Consider the following 13,927-nt stretch of genomic DNA (forward strand, 5'->3'; position numbering starts at 1 on the left):
AATGTGTTGGTTACCAGGCTCTGTGCATCTGGCTTCCTGCTAACGCTATGACCTTCTTCTACCCACTGGCCACCCTGGACTTTTGCTCTTCCTTGAATACACAGTTGTTCTCCCACCTCAAGTCCTTCACGACTGGGAGCCCTCTGCCCAGATGTCTTCCCCCATGTATCCTCACATTCACACCTCGTCTCATTCACCTCCTCAAGTGCTTTTCAAATGTCACTCTCTCTGTGAGGTCTTCTCTGAGAATCATATTCAGAATTGAAATCCACCTCTAACCCCAGACGTTCCTGACCTTCTTCCCTGTTTTGTTTATCTTCCATGCTACCTACCATCTTCTCTTCTTCTAATATACCCTTTACTTCTTTCTTTTGTTTGTTTGCTTTTCTCTCCCCACACTAGATGTTAGCTCTTAAAAGGCAGGGATCTTTTTCCTCTTGTTCTCTGCTCATCCCCACACTTAGAATCGTGCTTCACCCATAGTAGATGTTCAATCATCATTTGCTGAATGAATGAATAATACAGTAGAGATGCACATACCTTGGCCTTAGAGTGGGGTGACTTCTCCTAAGAACCAAGGCAACTACCATTTCACTTATCATACTTAATCCACAGTCTCTTTGTGAGGCAGATGTTTTTACCTGTACTTTACTGGAGAATGTTAAGCACCAGATGGCTGGCTGTCTTCCTCTAAGTCATATAAGCAGTTAGAGAAGAACTGTAATAAGAGACCTAAAGCTCCTTTCAACTTTCAGACCCAGTTTTTTTTCACATCCTTTACTCCACCACCTCCCTAAAAGGACAAGGTAAATTTTCAAAGTTGAGCTGGTACAATTTTGTGTGGATCACATATTTTTCACATGAAGTCTACAACTTCCATTCTATGTTATAAAACTATTGTTTAAAAGAGTTTAACCAAGAATTTATCCAGGGAGTTTAAATTCTTTACAAACAGTGCTATTTGCACAGGCATGTGTCTTTTTATATTTTACTTAACTGACACATAGTAAATGCTTGGTTGGGTTTTCCAGTATCTGCAATTAAACCAACATATTGACTTGGCCAAAAGTGCGTTCGGGTTTTTCCATAAGCTGTGAATGAAAAACCTGAAAGACCTTTCTGGCTAACCCAGTATCCCAATATATAATCTCACTAGGTTTGTAGCTGTATCTTCATTTCAATTCCCATTTTATTTTTTAATTTATAAATTTATTTTTATTGTTGGCTGCTTTGGGTCTTCGTTGCTGCTCGCGGGCTTTCTCTAGTTTCAGCGAGCGGGGGCTACTCTTCGTTGCGGTGCACTGGCTTCTCATTGTGGTGGCTTCTCTTGTTGTGGAGCACAGGCTCTAGGTGCGCAGGCTTCAGTAGTTGTGGCACACAGGCTCAGTAGTTGTGGCTCACGGGCTTAGTTGCTCCATGGCATGTGGGATCTTCCTGGACCAGGGCTCGAACCCATGTCCCCTGCATTGGCAGGCAGATTCTTAACCACTGCACCACCAGAGAAGTCCCACAATTCCCATTTTTAGAAAAGAAAAAGTTCTTTAGATCTCAAAAGCACCTTCATATTGGGATTGATCTTCAGAAAGACCTTTTGATCTAACAAGTCAATTAAGCACAATAAATTCGTTTCTACTACTCTGTATGCCACAGTAAATCACCACTCAGAAAGCCAACCACTCAGATAACTGTGGCCCTTTTCAGAATGATTCAGTTTATGGGACGGCTCTAAAAATGTCACTCTGTTTATCCAGCTTTGGGAATGCTAGCAAGCCTGAACACTATCAAGAAGTCACCTTCAGTAACGGTGCCTATGATGTGGTAAGAGAGATGCTGTTTTTCCTACTGCTGTTCCCAGGGTGACTTTTAGAAAACAAAGGCATCAGCTATGTGGATTCTGTGGTGAAGCAATAGTGAAAGAAATTATTCACAGAATCATGGTAGTACAGACAGAGACTTTCAGAGGTTATCAAATCTACTTCTTTCCCTTCTGGCAGGATGATACCAATTCTTACAACATGGCATAGGAGATGGCTCACTGGCTTCAAGTGTTCTAGGTCATTGTTGTTCCGATAGTGACATGAACTACCCATGCCATGCTGGGTTAGGACCTTAATTTCCCAGGAGGAACACAGCTATCATATGACCATGAAACAATCTGGTAAGGGCTACAGGTAGTGGAATGAATTAAGTATTGTAGGAGCGACGAAGGAATCTAATTAAATTTGCCTGGGAGATGGGTTTGTGTAGGGTGGAGGGAGGAATATCAAGAAATGCTTTAATGTAGAGAATGGACTTGAGGACACGGGGAGGGGGAAGGGTAAGCTGGGACGAAGTGAGAGAGTGGCATGGACATATATACACTACCAAATGTAAAATAGCTAGCTAGTGGGAAGCAGCTGCATAGCATAGGGAGATCAGCTCAGTGCTTTGTGACCACCTAGAGGGGTGGGATAGGGAGGGTGGGAGGGAGACACAAGAGGGAGGAGGTATGCGGATATATGTATATGTATAGCTGATTCACTTTGTTAAAAAGCAGAAACTAACACACCGTTGTAAAGCAATCATACTCCAATAAAGATGTTAAAAAAAAAAGAAGAAATGCTTTAGAGAGGATGTAATTATTTTTCTGTATTTTGCAGAATCATTATAATTTATCCAGGTTGAGAAATTCAGGATAGATATTCCAGGTTCAAATTTAAGCAGGAGCAAAAACATGAGGTGTGAAAATCATGGCATGGTTGAAAATTTTCACCAAGTTTATGCTTGGAAGATAAAGAAGAGGAAGAGACATGAGAAAAATAGATTGGGGCAGATCTTAAATGATTTTCTATTTCACAATGAGAATTTTTAATCAGGGGAGCAAAATAAGCTTCATCACTTTGAAGGATCACTCTGGCAAAGTGTAGAAGAAGAATTAGAGGGTCGTCAGAATAGAGACAGAGAGATGCATTGGGAGGCTTTTATTCTAACCCAGGTGAGAGACAAGAGTGGTGTACACTGAATAATGATAGGAAGTTGGATATAGAGAGGAGGTTAGAATTGATAAATACAAAGAAGGAAGATCTAACAGAAATTTCTGTTGGTTGGGCATGGGAATTCAGAGACAGTAAGTCCTAAAAGTAAATAAAATTACTTGGGATAGCTAATGGAATTAGAAGCAGGTCAAGGCCTGAACTCTGGGGACTACAAACTTTTAACTTTTAAAGGATAAAGAATGATAATATATCTAGAAGGAATATTGAGATGGATAAGAGAACGGGTAAGGAGTTAATAGTTTAGAAGACAGACCATTGCAAGAAGGAAGAAATGATTGTATTTTGAGAAGAGTTCATTGATTTGTCAGTGAGGAGATTAATAAAGCAATTTAAGAACAAGTAGAGGAACAACAGACTGGAACTGTTTTAATAAAAGTTTGTGTGAGTCTGTGTGTGTGTGTGTGTGTTTGCTTTTTAAGAGGGAGAAGAGCTGAGCTTCTTTCATGCTAAACTAGGGCAAAGGAAGAAGATGCAGACACATGAGAGAATGATATCACAGGTTCCAGATGAAATATGAAAGGTCCAAGTCTCAGTGATTTAAAGAAAGATTTGGAGAGATGGATACGTTTTCCTGTAAGACAATGTGAGGGGGTGGGAGTGGGAAGAAATTGATGGGTGATAGAGAGAAATTGAAGAATTTTATGAATGGTGGCCTTTCTTCTGAGAAACTAGGACGAGGTCATCTCCTGACAGTAAGTAGATATGGTGCAGTGTTGAAGCCTCCAGGGGACCAAATGTAAAGAGTTAATCTGAGGAAGAGTGAAAGAACTGCAAGCCATACTTGAGGGTCCACTTGGACTGGATTAACCACAAATGACCATATCCTACTACACACTACTGCCTCTCTTCTGAATTCTTATTTATTCCTCAAAGCTCAATTTAGATGTAATTTCCTTTGGGATATAATCCATGTTAAAAGCCATCCATATGTCTTGTTCAATTTGGAATCCCTAGATTTTAGTTGAGTGTCTGGAACATACCAGGTGTTCAGTAAAGGTTTGCCAGATGAATGGGTATTGCATGGTATTGCATGTGTTAATTCCTAGAATGGGCAGAACCAGTTCAGATCAAAGTTTTAAATCAGTGAAATTCATCTTCATCTTCCTCATCTCCCTGTTTCTCTTCTATCATTTTCTGTCTCCTGATGTCTTTGCCATCTCTCTTCTTCCTCTACATCCCACACCCAGCAGTCGTTGTCTACTCTCCTGAAAGAGTCATCCTTTTTCTCACTGACTATGTTCTAATTTCTACCAAGACACCCCTTCAAAATTAATCCACATGTCAACAACACTTAAAATGAGGGCTCCTCCCAAGTGTATTTGTTTTAAAAAGGGGAAACAATGACCGTTATCTAGAGAAGCAAATGAGCTTGAATACGAAAGAGAAGATCCTGTCCCAATACTTTGGAAGCCTGCTCTCTGGGTGGCTTCCCTTTGGCATCTCTGTTAATAGCCTCAGCTAGTTTCTTGAGGGGGAAGTTGCCATCACCACCTTTTCCATTTTGGAAAAGAGCTGACCTCGCCCATTAGTTGGAAAAAATAGACACTTGGCACACTGCCTTAATGAGGACTGAACAAGTATGTATATGGTGGACCTCCGTGCTCTAAAGCACAAATTGTCTACCTCTCTTCCCTGCTCCAAGCTGAACTCCGTCAATATCTTTCCTTACTGAAAAGTGTCTACTTCCCAAGTTAATTACTGTGACATTTATTGGAGTCTGTATTGACAGGGAGAAATTCTTGTAGGTTTCCCTGTCATTCTCCTTTATGTTCATAAGTTTGAATACTGGGTAAATATCCCTTTGGCCATGAAATGGCCAGGGATAGTTTAATATATGACTTCATGACTCCCATCTCTTGCTAAGCGGAGACTAAAAAGGAGAACTGAATTCCCTATGTAGAAAAAAGGCAGCCTTAAAACGAAAAAAAATGAAGACATCACTGATAATGTTTACTGAGCCATTAGAGTTGGCATTAATATGCTTAATCTTGGGTGGTATGAGTCTTTTTGCTGTGAAGGATATTTCTTGGATACAATGCATACTTTTTGAATATTTCTCAGTGATCCTTCTATACCCAGAGCTTAGAATACCTGGAACCAGTAAATAAAGTTTTCCCCTTGTAGCTAAACCATAATTTGATTGTAGTTATTCATTTTGACTACCATGAATAAATTAGCAAATGGCATTTTTTTCCCTCCTAGGACTGTCTGATTCCAAAGCTGGGAACCTGAGCATTTCTTCCTACTCATTCTCCTGAGTCAAATTAGACTGCTTATCTCCTAGTGACTCCACCATTCATGCTTTTCTTAGGATCTCAAGGCTGGGTTTGCCTGAGCAATACTGAAATCAGATCATTTGAATCCCATTTTTTCCCAAGAGTTTCCTACCTGGTCTCATGCCTCACCTCCTCATCCACAAATCCACAAAGATACTGTGTCTGGGATCCCAATCAGATTTTACCCATCCCAATTCAGGCGCTGTTTAGAAAAAAAAAATACAAGAAGAAAAATGGAACAACCACCTTAATAATTTGTCGTTTTCCAGTTTCTGTGTGATCCTTCTTCCTCTGTTTTATCTCTCTGTCCCTTCCCTCTTTTTCTATAAGCTCTTATTCACTAGATGGTTATGTGGAAATTCAGATTTTGGAAGGAAAAACATAAACAGAAGCATTGTGACTTGGTCCTCTTAGGACAAGGTTTATGAAACAGTGACTTCAGAGCTGAGACCATGTAGGAGAAAGAGCCCCACAGGACCACTTTGCAACATTGTAACACGCTTGGGATGGTCCGGGTTTAGCCTTATGTGGTCATCACACCTAAAAATAGTTTCCTTTTGTTAATAAAATTGGAGAATGTTGATGAATTCATTGAAAGAGTCAAAGGAGGAAAGGTCATGAATTATAGCGTTCCATTAACTAACAAAGCCACAAGAATGCATATTGGGAAATAGCAAGAATTGCAGGTCAGAAGGTCGGTCTGTGATGAGAAAGGAAGCTTCCATCCTTTTCTCCGCAGATAAGATGGAGGGCTCAAAATGAACCCCTCCGTGCTGTCTAAATCAACTCTGATAATTCCAGTTCCCAACTCTCTTTTACTCATCTCGGATGAAAAGGGAATTGAGGTGAAAGAAATGCCAGGTACACTCTTTAGAAGCTCAAAACAGAAGAAAAGTTGGTTAAGGAAATAATTGCTACCTCCCACTGTATTTCTTTTTTTGATCTAAACAAACACACAAATAATTCTCCTCCTCCTCGTCCTCCCTCTCTCCTTTCCCCTTCCCATCGCCTTCTTCTTCTTCCTCTTCTTTCTCTCTCTCTGATGATTTAATATTTTTCTTCCATTCATCTTTGCCAATTAGAGACATAACATCTAAGCTCCAGATTTTTCCTTTTTACAGTGTCTTGTTGGATGAGCCCTTCAACTCCCACTGCACCATTATATCTTTTCCTTTATGTATAGAATGACCACCTATTTTATTGTCAAATTGGGACACTTTTGAGAGCAAAAGAGGGTGCTGTTAATACTTATTCTGGAACGGAAGACATTGCTGGGGCTGTAGCGGGTAAAGTGGTACAAATAGTCACCCTGCTTTCAGGTAGCTATTTAATTGACAGAGTGTTGTTTTACATTTGTTTGACATGCTGCTTTTGGAATCTTTCTCAAGTTGCTTCTTGCGGGCCAGCTGGGTAGCAAACTCTGGCTTCTCTTCTGCTAGTATTCATCTCCCTTCTCACTGAGCTCACAGCATCTCAGCCAAGGCATGTTATTTGTCCAGGTCAGGGGGAAAGCATTTAAAATGTCTCTCCTGAAAGGTGTGTATGCAGAAAGGCTGAAATCTGAAAAAAAAGTACAAGTGTGCGTAAAAAATCTCACACTGGCCTGCTTGATTCTGGTACCTGCTTTTTTTGGGGGGGGTGGTCATCTGAATTTGGAGGGTCCTCCCTGCTTTTTTTGTGTATCTAGATATAACTTCAGGTAAAATATCTAGATATAACTTTTGTGTATCTAGATATAACTTCAGGTAAAATAAAACTAATAAAACTCTATTGTGAAATATATATTATGTACAAAAGGGGCTATAAAAGCTTTATGTACAGTTTAAAGAATAACAATAAAAGGAATGGCTGAGTACCTATCAACTATAGTAAGAAATAAAATATCACCAGTATTTTAAAACCACCCCCTTCACCCAGTATATCTCAGTGATCATGTCCTCCCCCATCCCATGGTCAGAGGTAACTGCTCTCTTTACTTTCCTGTTAATTATTTCCAGCTTCCCCTTATAGTTTTACACATATGTATGCATCCCTAAACAAAATTACTGCTTGTTGGTGTCAGATGGTACTTTCATGTCATAAGGAAAGAAAACACTGTCATTCTTCCTAGTATGGGAACAAACTGTTCTTTTCAGGGGGGAAAAACTGAAATATGATGTGCTTTCCAAATACTTAACCAAGGAGAACATCAACAGAAGTGTAAGGGAAGAAGTTTAGGGAGAAACCCCAGTACTTGCCTTCCCCTTCCCAGCCTGTCTTTGTTTTCCATTTCCTTCTATTTTGTGATTAAAATACAGCCTTCCATTATTCAGAATTTACATGAACAACTAATATCACCAGGGAAGTGGTGACTGATGTGGAATTTCCAACCTGTGGCAGTTCTGCAGGCAAGGTCAGGGCTTGGCAAAATTACTAACCACGTGAAGCATGTCGACAATGGCACCCACTAAATTCTTGTCCTGTTACCCTCCGAGCCCACCCTGGGCAGCCAGTGTCCTCTCTCAGTATGTATCATATCATCATTCCAAACCTTAAATCATTTGCACTGATAAACTTTAAGACACGGCTTTTAAACATTTCCTACCGTAATGGTCCAGTGGCAAAGAATAAGGTATTTGGGGAGGCTTTGGAAGTGAACAAGCTGAAGTAAGCATAGATTTATTTATTTTTATTGTGGAGTGTATCGTACATACACAAAAGTGTCTAAAATACATCTGTACTATAGAGGATAACAATAAAATGAATATCTGCCTACCTACCACCCAGCTTTAAAACTAGAACGTAACCTATAGTTTAAATCCTCCTACATGAACCTCAACAATTTCTTCCCCAACCCCTCATCAGAGGTAACCACTATCCTGACTTTTCTGTTAATCATTCCCTGCTTTTCTTCATAGTTTTCACATACATGCATACATCCCTAAGCAAACTATAGTTTAATTTTGCCTTTGGGGGGAATTTATATAAATAAATTATTATGTTTATATTTTCTTAGAATTTAATCCTTTTGCTCAAAATTATATTTTAAGAATTCATCCACGTTGATGCGTGTGTCTGTAGCTCACTGTTTTCACTGTCGTGTAGTGTTCCAGCATATGAATTCATTTATTCTGCTTTTGACAAACATTTGAATTTATCCACTCTGCTTTATTCATTCTAATTTTGATCAACACGCTTTTCTTTTCTAGTTTGGGACTACTGCAAAGAGCACTGATATAATTTTGGGGGAACTTGTCTCCTGGTGACTGTATGTAAGAGTCTCTGAACTAGAATTCCACCTAGAAATGGAATGGCGAGGTCATAAACTAGGAGTGTTCAAATTTCTAGGCAAGTCCAAAGTGTTTTCCAAAGTAATAGTACACATTTAAATCCCTACCAGATGTGGATGAGCGTTCCCATTGCTCAACAGCCTCCGTAAACATGCTGTCGTCCCCCTTTTTCCCCCGAATCCGGTGCATTGTGACTTTGTCTTTTCCTTTCTCTGATTACTGAAGAAGCTGAGCATCTTTCTTATGTGTTTATAATAAGCCTTATGTGTTTCCTTTTCTTTGGAATTCCTTTTTGGGTCTTTTGTCTATCTTTCTATTGGGTTGTTTCTCTTTTTCTTATTAACTGATTGGAGCTCTTAAATATCAAAGTAGGAATAGCAATAGGCAATACATTTAACTGCTAAACTATGTATAGTTTATTTATTTTTTTAAATTACGTGTAAGGTAATTATCTTTTCTCACTCCATAGCTAATTATTTCGCTCTTTTGGTGGGCTCATTTGACAAAGAAAAGTTCTTAATTTTAAAGTCATTAAATTCTTCAATCTTTTTCTTTAGGATTTGTTCATTGTGAGTTTTGTTTCTAGATACCTCCTACGTTCTCTTCTTGGGGTTATGTAGTTCTGACTAGCACATTTATTTACTTATTCCTCTTTTAATTTGAGTTTTGTATGTAGTGTGAGGAGGGGGTGAATTTCAGCTTACGAAATTTGAATGTAGCAATTACTGAATAGTTCATCTTTTCCTCATTTATTTCAAATACAGTCTCTGTCGTAAATCAAGTTTCCAAATCCAAGGGGCTTTATTTCTAAATTCTCCATTCCGACCTTTGGTCTATTTATCAATTAATGTGCAACATCACATTGTGAGCAACTTAATTAGTATAGTTTTATAATAAGTCTTGATATCTAATAAGACAAGTTCCTTCTTCTTACTTCACTTCCTCGGGAGCATATTGGCTACCCGTTATCTTTTTATTCTTTTGTATGAATTTTAAAATCAGCTTGCCAAATTCCATGAAAAACTTTTTGTAATTGGTATCGTAATTATATTTACCATTTAGATCCAAGTGAGGAGAACTGACAACTTTATATGACTCTTCTTATTCAAGAACGTAGTGTATTTTCCCATTAGTTGAGTTCTTTAATGAACTTAAAAAAGCTTTCTAATTATACATGCCTTGTATAACTTTTGTTAGATTTAGTCCCATGTGTTTATGTACTTTAAACAATTTGTTGCTTTTATAAGACGTATTTTAAATTACATTTTGTATGTGAAATATTTTGATATCTAGAAATACAATGGATTTTGTTTGCCAACTGATTTGTTGCTAAGTATTAGAATAAATGTAAATAATGTATCTTTTGATATTTTGGGCTTTCTCTTTAGATAATATCATCTATAAGTAATGAGAGATTTGTTCCTTTCTTTGCAATTCTTGAAATATTTAATTATTTATTTATTTTTGTTTTATTTTGATGCTTGGGACTTTTCCCACTACAGTGTGGGAAAAAAGTGATGATAGTGGTCATTCTTGTCTTGCTCATGATTTAAAAAAATATATTTTCAAACTTTTACTATTATGAATGAGGTTTTCTCTAGAGGCTTATAGGTTTTCTTATCAAGTTAAAGACATTGTTTTCTATTCCTACTTTGCCAAATGTTTTATCATGAATGGTTATTTAATTTTTTTTTTTTTTTATAGATCTATTTATTTTTGGCTGCATTGGATCTTCATTGCTGCATGCGGGTTTTCTCTGGTTGCGTCGAGCGGGGGCTACTCTTTTGTTGCGGTGTGTGGACTTCTCATTGCTGTGGCTTCTCTTGTTGCGGAGCACGGGCTCTAGGCACGCGGCCTTCAGTAGTTGTGGCTCGCGGGCTCTAAAGCACGGGCTTGGTTGTTGTGGCGCATGGGCTTAGTTGCTCCGCGGCATGTGGGATCTTCCCGGACCAGGGCTTGAACCCGTGTCCCCTGCATTGGCAGGCGGATTCTTAACCACTGCGCCACCAGGTTATTGAATTTTATTGGACATCTTTTTTGCTACTGTGGGTGTAATTATATGGTTTATCTCCTTTAACTTGATAATGTAGTGAATTACAACAATTCTGACCTGTAATTTTCCTATTTTGTTTTGCCCTTAGCTAATTTTTGTTTTGAGGTTGTGTAGTCTCATAAAATATTTTGGGAAGTGTTCCATCTTTTTCTATTCCCTGGAAGAGTTTGTGTAAGAAATGTTTGGTAGAATTCACAAGTAAAACAATCTGGCATGTTATGTTCTTTGTGAAATTTTAAACTACAGATTTAATTACATTTTTAATTTGTAGGGAATTTCTATTTCATCTTGAGTCATTTTTATACGCTATGTTTCTTCCAAATTCATATATTTCATCATTTACAAACTTATTAGCCTAAAGTTGCTCATAATATTTTCTAATTTCTTTTTACATATCTGTGGGAACAATATTTATTTCCCTCTTTTTATGTTATTTGTTTTCATATTGTCTTCTTATTTTTCTTGATAAATCTGTCTTTTCAAACAACTTTTATCTTTTTGACTACTTGTATGAAATTTTACTTTCTGTTTTGTTTTTGAACTATCTCTTTTTTTCTCCTTTCTTTGGGTTTATTCTCTTGTTCCTTTTCTAATTTCTTAGAATGGATAGTGAACTCATTTAATTTTAAGCCGCCTTCTTCTTTTAAAAAAATAAAATTACTTTCCTCTTTTCTATTGTAAGAATTGTAGACTATATTTTTCCTTTTAAAAACTGCTTTTTTGCACCCCACATATTTTGTATTAGTATATACAGTACATAGTGTTTTTGTTAGCTCTAACTGCATAAATGTTGAATAAATAAAGCAATTACCTGACATTTTATTTACATCATCTGACAATGTGTTGAGAGCATTTAGGGCACAGAACATGGTTTTCATAATTTCTAATGTATGTATTTCTCTTAACCAAGAGATATACCTCAAATAAATAGCTCCATAATTTCCTTCCTCTTTTATGTATGCATGTCTCAACAGGGTGAAAAATAAAATTAGCACAGTTAAAATCATAAAATGTTCCTACAGAGGGCCAATGGCCTTTTGTATTTTTGCCACCTAAAACATGGAGAAAACTGAAGGTGATATAGCAAGAAAAACCAAGAATTCTTCTCCATTAGGCACCACCGCCCTTGCTTTCAGGCTGCTAAAGGAAGCCCTATTCCTGGAGCCCAAGAGCTTGATTTGCTTTTTTTTGTTGTTTTTCTTTTTAAATTTGTCTTTATACTCAAGCCTTTATCACTCTGTATCTTCAGCAAGCCTCAGTTTCCTTATTTTGAAATGCAAATCATAATATCAAAGTCCCAGTATTTTTCTGAGGATTTAATGAATGTGGAAGCACTTTTTAAAATGTGCTATGAAAATATAAGTCATTATTATTCTTCCTATGGCAGGATTAATCTTCAGAATTTTATACCTCGGTTCTTTTTCTCATATGTGTCTTTTTCTATTCTTCTAGGAATCCTTCAAGTTCCCTCTTTATAGACTCTTCTGCTCTAGAGGCCACATGTTACAGATTCTATCTTTATAGATGTGAAAGCTCTTAAAGGTCGTATATTCAAAGCTCCTCCATTTGCAGATGAAAACCAAAAGTCCAGGGAATGATTACCCCAGTGTCTATAAACAGCAGAGGAGACATTTCCAAGCAGTTAGTGCCAGAGCCAAAACTAGAACGAAGAACTCGGCACTTCTGGTCTGGTGTTTCCTACTATATTCTTACTTGGTGAGTGGCCCTTTTTATTTTAATTTAGCTTTGAGTGTTTTGACCAGTAATTAGCAACCATTTATGCCATTTATGAGGCAGTCCTGCTCACCACTACATCCGACAGTGGCTCTCTTTGAGCCGACTTGAAAGAAATACATTTTACCAAAAGGTTTAAAGACAGCTGTGCGATTTTGCCCAGAGCGTACTCATTAATTTAAAGATGAACCTCAAGATGCCTATACATTTAAAGATAAAGTAAAATTTATTCAACAAAATATAACCCTCCGGGGACTTCCCTGGTGGCGCAGTGGTTGAGAATCTGCCTGCCAATGCAGGGAACACGGGTTCGAGCCCTGGTCTGGGAAGATCCCACATGCCGCGGAGCGACTAGGCCCGTGAGCCACAACTACTGAGCCTGTGCGTCTGGAGCCTGTGCTCCGCAACAAGAGAGGCCGCGATAGTGAGAGGCCCGCGCACCGCAATGAGGAGTGGCCCCCGCTTGCCGCAACTGGAGAAAGCCCTCGCACAGAAACGAAGACCCAACACAGCCATAAATAAATAAATAAATAAATATTTAAAATAGTGTGGGGGAAAAAAAAACTTTCCTTTAAAAAAAAAAAAAATATATATATATATATATATAACCCTCCATTGGGAAACCAGATATCTAAAACGGGTTTTGGCGTCCATAACGTGGGGCTGGATGAAAAGTAACTCACTGTTGTCCATTTATTTTTCTACCCTGGAGGAAACAGCCCCTATGGCGAGTCACTTAACTTGCACACTGATAGGCTTCATTATATTTATATTGATTGATTTGACAGCGACAGTCACCCACAGAGGTTCATTCAGTCCTTGTATGTAAGAACATTAGTGCTGTCATGTTTATTCTTAAGGTGCCATGACATTGGTGCACAGCATTTCACATAGCTCCAGAAAGTTCATTAAGCCTGGGGAGCGGTGGGTACTCCTAGTTGAAAGGATGCGGACCCAGACAATCTGATGGCTACGGCATCCTTAACAACGGCTATGGATTATCGTGTGTTCAACCTGGCTTCAGCATCCTTCATGGAGAGGAAGCCAGGAGGTGTCTGGTTAGTCACGTCTAGTTGGGCAGCTACAAAGAGATTTGGGGCGGCTGAAGAGGGAGGGTAGCAAGCAATGCTTGGGAGCAGTTTGGGTGTCCCCTGTCGGGCTCCCGCAGCCCTGAGCCCAGCGGCACCAGGGATCTCTACACGCAGTAGAGAAATCAAAGAATCCGAGAGCGAGGTCCTGGAATGCCTGGCCGGCAGCCAGCTCTCTCGCGAAGAAGTAATTTCCATTGTTGCCTCACTCTCCTTACCGCACTCTCGGAATCAGCAGTTACTGTACGCCGGCACCTTTCTCCCTGCAAGGAGACTGCTCAGCTATATCAGGAAGCACAGAACTCTTATAACATAAACTCAGAGCACTCCCCACATTTATCTTCCACACTCGCACCCGTCTCTCCCGTCAGGGACTGTGGGCTCCGTGACTTTCTCCATGCACTGGACTGTCGCGTGGTCACTATTGTTGGGGGCTCTTTGAACCGAGCCCAAGCCTGTGTCCGCAAAGGCT

General features: G+C 38.9%; 1 long non-coding RNA gene across 1 annotated transcript; it reads left to right on the forward strand.

Moving 5' to 3' along the window:
* The first annotated feature begins 1,833 nt into the window (after positions 1 to 1,833).
* Positions 1,834 to 12,911, forward strand: LOC309606875. Its single transcript, XR_014232096.1, has 2 exons — positions 1,834 to 7,010; positions 7,057 to 12,911. It is a non-coding gene; the product is annotated as an uncharacterized lncRNA (long non-coding RNA).
* The last annotated feature ends 1,016 nt before the right edge of the window (positions 12,912 to 13,927 follow it).

This window comes from Balaenoptera borealis (genome assembly GCF_965194805.1).
Source record: "Balaenoptera borealis genome assembly, chromosome: 12".
NCBI classification, from domain to species: Eukaryota; Metazoa; Chordata; class Mammalia; order Artiodactyla; family Balaenopteridae; genus Balaenoptera; species Balaenoptera borealis.